At 41.9% G+C, this 8,368-nt stretch overlaps 1 pseudogene; it reads left to right on the forward strand.

Annotated features, from left to right (window-relative positions):
- Positions 1–6,159: 6,159 nt before the first annotated feature.
- On the forward strand, positions 6,160–7,276 carry LOC113258920 (actin, cytoplasmic 2-like; annotated as a pseudogene).
- Positions 7,277–8,368: the final 1,092 nt, after the last annotated feature.

The following is an 8,368-nucleotide window of genomic DNA, read 5'->3' on the forward strand; positions in this document are numbered from 1 at the left end:
AAATCTTCAGTTATTAGCAAGAAGGAACTGCATATAACTTTTAAGTAATGGTTTTTATTTGACTTTAAAAATCTCAAGATCCAGTTTTTATCAAGGTAATCCATTGTAAATATGTTGTTTTATTTAGTCCCCAAAACAATAATGTCTTCCATTCATCTCCATTTTACAGAAGAGGAAACTTAATTTCAGAGAAATTGGGAAATTTACCCAAAGTTGCTTCACTGAGTCGTAGAGACAGAAGTTAAACTGAGTTCCTTCTAGTTCACAATGTCATTCTTTTCATTACTTGCTGAGATGCCACTGAAAATCTAGTTTGCTAAAATCTTTGTTAATGATAATATATGGATCTTTAAGCAAACCTGCTTGTCCTTTTTCTTCTTTTTTTTTCTTGAGAGAGAGTTCGTGGGGGGGCGGCGGGGAGGGGGTGTGGAGCAGAGGGAAAGAGAGACAATCTGAAGCAGGCTTCATGCCCAGCATGCAGCCCCACACAGGGCTCAATCTCAGAACCCTGAGATCATGACCTGAGCCAAAATCAAGAGTCAGATGCTTAACCGACGGAGCCACTCAGGTGCCCTGCCCTTTTTGCTATTTAAGAAAATGTGAACTCCAGGGGCGCCTGGGTGGCACAGCGGTTAAGCGTCTGCCTTCGGCTCAGGGCGTGATCCCGGCGTTATGGGATCGAGCCCCACATCAGGCTCCTCCACTATGACCCTGCTTCTTCCTCTCCCACTCCCCCTGCTTGTGTTCCCTCTCTCACTGGCTGTCTCTATCTCTGTCGAATAAATAAATAAAATCTTTAAAAAAAAAAAAAAAAAGAAAAGAAAATGTGAACTCCAGGGGCGCCTGGGTGGCACAGCGGTTAAGCGTCTGCCTTTGGCTCAGGGCGTGATTCTGGCGTTACAGGATCGAGCCCCACGTCAGGCTCCTCTGCTGGGAGCCTGCTTCTTCCTCTCCCACTCCCCCTGCTTGTGTTCCCTCTCTCGCTGGCTGTCTCTCTCTCTGTCAAATAAATAAATAAAATCTTTTAAAAAAAAATGTGAACTCTGAACTGCTTGGTCAAAAAGTTGAATATACATAAATGTTTGCTATATGTTGCTCAAGTTTCTGACACATAGAAAGAAAAAAGCCTTTTCTTTTCCTCTTTCCCTTCATTGGGGCTGAGCTTTCCACTTGTCATGTCCAGGGTTAGACAAATAAAGAAATACAGATTTCTCACTATCAGAGAAAATTATTACAACTATGGAAGGTAGGAAGTCCAGAATATATACCGGAGTGTTGCATAGGAATTGGAGATATCAGTATTATGGCCTGATTAGATAGACAGGCAGATAAATATAATTGTGTGTAGGGCATCTGGGTGGCTCAGTCGGTTAAGCATCTGCCTTTGGCTCAGGTCATGATCCCAGAGTCCTGGGATCAAGCCCCATGTCTGGCTCCCTGCTCATCTGGGAGTCTGGTTCTCCCTCCTCCCCCACTCATATACATGCGCACACATGCTTTCTCTCTCTCTCTCTCCCCCTTTCTCAAATAAATAAAATCTTTCAAAAAAGCTATAAAAATAATAATGATTGTGTATATATGTGCCTGTGTTCTAACTCCGTTCACTAAGAGGGTCTAGACACAATAGCATTCTGATAACATGAGTTTATTTAGATCTTGGTTTCTAGATAACATTATCCACTAAAAGGAACCAGTTCTCCTTGCCAAAATGGCCAACTCTAGGGGAAATATAAGATGTATGTGTTTAGAACATTTATGACACTAGAAAGTAAAAAACAAAACAAAATAAAACAAAACAAAACAAAAAACGCTTGAAAAATGATGGGGACATGTCGATAAGACATAGCAACCAGCTTGAAGGGGCTCCCACTGATCAAGTCTGGGACAAAGTGTGTATCAAAATAAATAATGATAGTAACAGATTATAACTCTATGAGTAAGAGAGAAATCCCCCCCAAAAAAGAAAAGAAAACCTGAGTCCATACTGACATTAATTAATAAAGAAAGGAAAGTTCTATCCTACCTAATAAATCTAGAAGGAATGATAAGTTTAGAAAATAGCTATTTCATAATCATCAGAATAATAATTTATTCAGGTTAGAATCATTAATCAATGCTAAAACTGTTGAAAATTTGATAAGAAACAAGATATTCAAATGATCTCAAAGATTCTTGCTACAAAATAATTATTAATTATGTTACAATAGAGAACCTGGCAGACACCATCTTAACTAAGTAATAAAAGTCGACAAATTGACATCATGTGCCTTCTCATACGATTCCTAGAGACTAGCACAGCGTTAGTTCTGTGAGATTCCTGACAAAATAAATACATTATAAAGAAATAGCAGACAAGTTCCCATAATTGAGAAACGTTCTCAAAAGTAATTGGTTTGGGCTCTTCGAAACCGTCAAGATCATGAAAGATAACTAAGAAACTGAAAAACTTCCAGATTAAAGAAGGCTAAAGAGATATGACAACTAAATGCAACACATGATTCTAAATCGAATCCTGGACCTATAAGGGACATTACTGAGACCATGGGTAAGATTTGTGTGGGGTATATAGATTAGATGATATTATTGAATCAAGTTAATTTCCTAATTTTGATTGTTGCACTGAATCCTTGCACTCAACAAATACAAACTGGAATATTAAAGGGGTAATGGGGCATCATGCCTACAACTTCTTCTCAAATGATTAAGAAATAATAATAAGTCGAGGATCAAGATGAAGGTCTGTGTACCATTTTGTCACTTTTTTTGTAAATCTGAAATTATTTCCAAAGAAAAGGTTTTTAAAATGAGAAACTATGGCAGTTTCTTCCCCCAAAGAGCTCTAAGAACAGCAGAGCCACAAACACCTGTGGGCTGATTGGAAGAATACAAACCAAAAATATTCACTTCAATTATTTATGGCTACATAATAAAAACACTCCAAAATTCAGTAGCTTTATTGTATTATCTGTCGCAATTCCGTGGATCAATCGGCCTCAGTTGGGAGTTCTGCTTCATGTGATGTCAGATGAAGCTGCAGTCATTTGGGTCTCCACTAGGTGGGAACATCCAGGATGGCACACTCCCATGTCTGGAAATTTGCTGAGGTTGGTTAGGAGGAGGAGGGCAGAAATGGGCTGCTGGGATGGCCTCTTTCTCCATGCAGTCTCAGGGTCTCACCCTTTCTACCTGGCCTCTCCACGTCACTTTTCTGTGTGATCCCTGTAGGGCCACCCTATTGGGTAGAAGCCAGTAGTGTGGGTGATGACAGAATTCACCCAAGGCAGAACAAACGAGATAGTTTACTGCCTACACTACAACGGAACATCGAGCAGGACAGTAATGGAGAGACTGTCTGCTAGGAAGCAGTGGTGGGGGGCTGCAGTTAAGAGTGGGAACTAAGTGTGGGAACTGTGGAATTTTCTTTTTTTGGTCCCTGTGTCCAGGTGTAAGTAACCCGTTGGTCAGCTAAGGCTAATGGATACTTTGAGGTGGGTCGCCTAATGGGCCTGTTTGTATTCAGCTAGAAGGTCACTGTGGGTACCCCACCTACGTTTCCGTTGTTTAAGTTGGTTGTCTAAAAGTGGTCTCTACGATCTCTCCAGCAGGATAGCCAGACTTTTTACATGGCACTTCAGGACACTCCAAAAGTGAAAAAATGGGGCACCTGGGTGGCTCAGTCGGTTAAGCATCGGACTCTTGATCTCGGCTCAGGTCTTGACCTTAGGGTCGTGAGGTCGAGCCCCACCAGGAGCACCCCCATCCCCGGGTGCTGGGCTGGAAACTGCTTAAGATTCCCTCTCCCTTTCCCTGTGCCCCTTACCCCCTACCATCCCCCCCGCCCCCAGCATGCATGCTCTTTCTCCCTCTCTCTAAAAAAAATATGCAAAAGCAAAAATTGCCAAGTACTTGTAAGGCTTAAGTCTAGAACTGATCTAATGTCATTTTCACTGTGTTCTACTGGTTAAAACAAAACAAAGCAAAACAAAAAAGTAGAGAAACGTTCAAACGTAAAAGAAAATATGAGTGTTCACACACCCATCATCAAGCTTCAAAATTTTGTATGACACTTTAAATCTAATTTAAATTATTACTAATTTAAAAAAAAAGAGTGGGGTCAATCCAGATTCTACATGAGAGGGGACCATACAAAAGCATGAAAAATAGGGAGTATATGAGGGATCATCTTTGGAGCTTAGCTACCATGGCATCACAGCTACCTGTCTCCTTTGCCAGAAATTTGTCATATTTTAAAATCATGTTAGGGACACCTGGGTGACTCAGTTGGTTAAGCGTCTGCCTTCAGCTCGGGTATCATGATCCCAGGGTCCTGGGATCGAGTCCTGCATTGGGCTCTCTACTCAGTGGGGAGCCTGCTTCTCCCTCTGCCTGCCACTCCCCCTGCTTGTGCTCTCTGACTCTCTCTCAATCTCTCTCTCTGAAAAATAAATAAACAAATTTTAAAAATATAAATAAATAAATAAATAAAATCATGTCAAAGAAGTTTTTAAATTCCAAATATGAACCAATGCAAACTAAATCAAAGCTGAGACGTGCTATAGATTCTTGTACAAGTTTTCTTTTCTTCCTTCTTTCTGACCATTTATGTAACTTTATGATTGCTACTTGTGGTTTTAAAACATCTGCTTTTTCTTCTCATTAAAACCTTGTCATATTTGAGCAACAAACTACCTTGATTTATGAAGGTGTTCTTGATTATATTTTTATTAATTCTTTAGGTTTCAAGAACAGGTAGAAATAACCAATGGATTTTGATCATAATGTTCTTTCACTGTCATGAAGTTTCAGCAGCTTTATTAAGATTTACTTTAAATGATATAAAATTCATACATTTAAAGTATACAGTCTAACGGCTTTTAATATATTTTAGAGTTGTGAAACCATCACCACAATCAGTTTTAGAATATTTTCATCATCCCCAAAAGAAACCTAGCTTTTCTCAGTCACTCCCTATAACACACCCCTAACCCCAGGCCTAGGTATCACTAATGTATGTTCGGTCTCTATTGATTTACTTATTCTGGAGAATTCACATAAGTGGAATTATACAGTATGTGGTCCTTTATGATTGCCTTCTTTCAATTAGCATGATTTCAATGTTCATCAATAGGATAGCATGTATCAGTACTTCATTCCTTTTTATTGCTAATAATATTCCGTTGTGTGAGTATACCACATTTTGCTTACCAATCAGCAGTTTATGGGAATTTGGATTGTTTCCAATTTTTGACTATTATGAATAATGCTGCTATGAACATTCACATACATGTTTTTATGTAGATATGATTTTTCATTTCCCTTGGGTTGACATCTGGGTCCATGAATATTTAAATATATTTTATAATATATTAATTCTATATATTTAATTAATTTTATATAATTAATTAATTATATTTAATTACATGTATACATTTAATTAATTTTATATGTCTTATACTATATCTGATTCATTGATATTTTTATGAGAAAGCTAATGGTTATTTCCAAGTTACTAAACTTTATCTTTCCAATCTACAGTGAACAGTAAATAATAGTTAATTTGGGAAAGACGATTAGAGAAGTTGATGGGACCTTTACTTAAAGGGTAAAGGAGGGGCGCCTGAGTGGCGCAGTTGTTAAGCATCTGCCTTCCGCTCAGGGCATGATCCTGGCGTTCTGGGATCGAGCCCCACATCAGGCTTCTCCGTTAGGAGCCTGCTTCTTCCTCTCCCACTCCCCCTGCTTGTGTTCCCTCTCTCATCGGCTCTCTCTCTCTGTCAAATAAATAAATAAAATCTTAAAAAGAAAAAGGGTAAAGGAGTCTAAGAGCTTAGACGTTGAATGCAACTGCATGGTTTAAATCCTGATTCTAGGGGCGCCTGGGTGGCACAGCGGTTAAGCGTCTGCCTTCAACTCAGGGTGTGATCCCGGCGTTGTGGGATCGAGCCCCACATCAGGCTCCTCCGCTATGAGCCTGCTTCTTCCTCTCCCACTCTCCCTGTTTGTGTTCCCTCTCTCGCTGGCTGTCTCTATCTCTGTCAAATAAATAAATAAAATCTTTTAAAAAAATAAAAAATAAAATAAATAAATAAATCCTGATTCTAGCTCACTCCCCGCAGCCAGCCCCCACTCCGTGTTCTCGCGCCACCTTCACTGACCACAATGGAAAAGGAGATCCCAGTGCTCCTCATTGACAATGGCTCTGGTAGGTGCAAGGTGGACTTTGCTGGGCATGATGCCCCCCGAGCCCTCTTCCCATCAATCTCCTGGTAACCCCGACATCAGGGCATTATGGTGGGCATGGGCCAGAAGGACTCCTTCGTGGGCAATGAAGCCCAGAGCAAGTGGGGCATCCTGACCCTCAAGGACACCATTGAACATGGCATTGTCACCAACTGGGACGACATGGAGAAGATCCAGCATTACACCTTCTACAACAAGGTGTGTGTGGCCCCTGAGGAGCACCCCATGCTGCTGACAAGGCCCCCCTGAACCCCAAGGCCAGTCATGAGATGACTCAGATCCTGGAAACCTTCACCACCCCAGCCATGTAGGTGACCATCCAGGCTGTGATGTCCCCTGCTATGCTTCTGGCCACACCACTGGTATTGTCATGGACTCTGAGGATGAGGTAACCCACACTGTGCCCGTTTACGAGGGGAACACCTTGCCCCATGCCATCCTGTGTCTGGACTGGTTGGACAGGTCATACCTCCTCAAGATCCTCATGGAGGGTGGTTACAGCTTCACCACCACCACCGAGTGGGAAATCGTGCATGACATCAAGAGGAAGCTCTGCTACATCGCTCTGGATTTCAAGCAGGAGATGGCCATCATCTCGTCCTCCTCCTCCCTGGAGAAGAGCTACGAGCTGCCGGGTGGGCAGGTGATCACCAGTGGCAACGAGGGATTCCCCTGTCCCAAGGTGCTCTTCCAGCCTTCCTTCCTGGGTATGGAGTCCTGTGGCATCCTCGAGACCACCTTCAACTCCATCATGAAGTGTGACATCGACATCCGGAAGGACCGCTACACTAACACGGTGCTGTCTGGTGGGTCCACCGTGTACTCCGGCATCGCAGACAAGATGCAGATGCAGAAGATCACAGCGTTGGCACCCAGCATGATGAAGATCCAGATCATCTCTCCTCCTGAACACAAATACTCCATGTGGAGCGGGGGCTCCATCCTGGCCCCACTTTCCACCTTCCAGCAGATGTGGATCAGCAAGCAGGAGTATGATGAGTTGGGCCCCTCCATCGTCCACCACATATGCTTCTAAATGGACTGTGGGCAGATGTGTAGCATTTGCTGCATGAGCGAATTCCAGAGTATAAATGTGCCCCGGCAAATGTATACACCTCCTGCTGGCCTCAGGACCCTGGAATAAGCCTTTGAGAAGAAATCTGTCCTTGAAGCTTGTATCTGATATCAGCACTGGACTGTAGAACTTGTTGCTGATCTTGACCTTGTATGCAAGTTAACTATTCCCTTGGTATATTTTTAATATCCTGTACATATCTTTGATTTAAACCCTAGCGCATGTGGCTCAGTCACTCTGTCCTGAGGTTGAGAACATGTTTATGGAAGAGAAATCTATTGACTTGAGAATCTGCGAGACCATGAGGTTCTTGATCTGTGCAGGGTATTAATGTGTAAAAGCTGCCTATTCCGGGATTTCTCTAGAGGCTGGCAGGAGTCCTGAACCAGTTGTCATTGCTGTCTTGCCGGTCTGACAGGGTTGGGAAGGTCTGAGCCTTAGGTAAACCCACTTTCCTTTCTTACCAGTTGTTTTCCTGCCAAAGCACGGTTCTTTAGTTGCCTCGAGCTGGAAAATGATTTGTGTTTCCTACTGTAAATTTATTCATCCTTTTAATTTATGTAAAGTTTTTATACACAATTCTCAATTCCTTAAGAGATGTCAACAAATTTTGGGTTTCTACTGTCATGTGAGAACATTAGGCCCCAGCAACGCCTTAATGTGTGAGGAAAATAAAGTGCCGCAGTGAAAAAAAAAAAATCAAATCAAATTCAATACTGATTCTACCATTCACAAGATGTGTGACCTTAAGGAAGTTACTTAACCTCTCTGAACTTCACTTTCCTCATCTGCAAAGCGGAGGAAAATATCATAACTACCTTATCAGGTGATTGTGAAGATTAAATCAGATACCTCTAAACCCAGGGCTGGGCACTTGGTAAGCATGCATTAATTGTTAGTAATTATTGGTAATAATTTATATACTGCTGCATTCTTACATTTTAAAAATAGAGGTATTTATTTATTTTAGAGAGAGCAGGGGGAGGGGCAGAGGGAGAGGGAGAGAGAATCTTAAGCAGACTCTGCCCTGAGCGTGGAGCTGAGATGGGGTTT

This window comes from Ursus arctos, unplaced genomic scaffold (assembly GCF_023065955.2).
Source record: "Ursus arctos isolate Adak ecotype North America unplaced genomic scaffold, UrsArc2.0 scaffold_7, whole genome shotgun sequence".
In the NCBI taxonomy this organism is placed as follows: Eukaryota; Metazoa; Chordata; class Mammalia; order Carnivora; family Ursidae; genus Ursus; species Ursus arctos.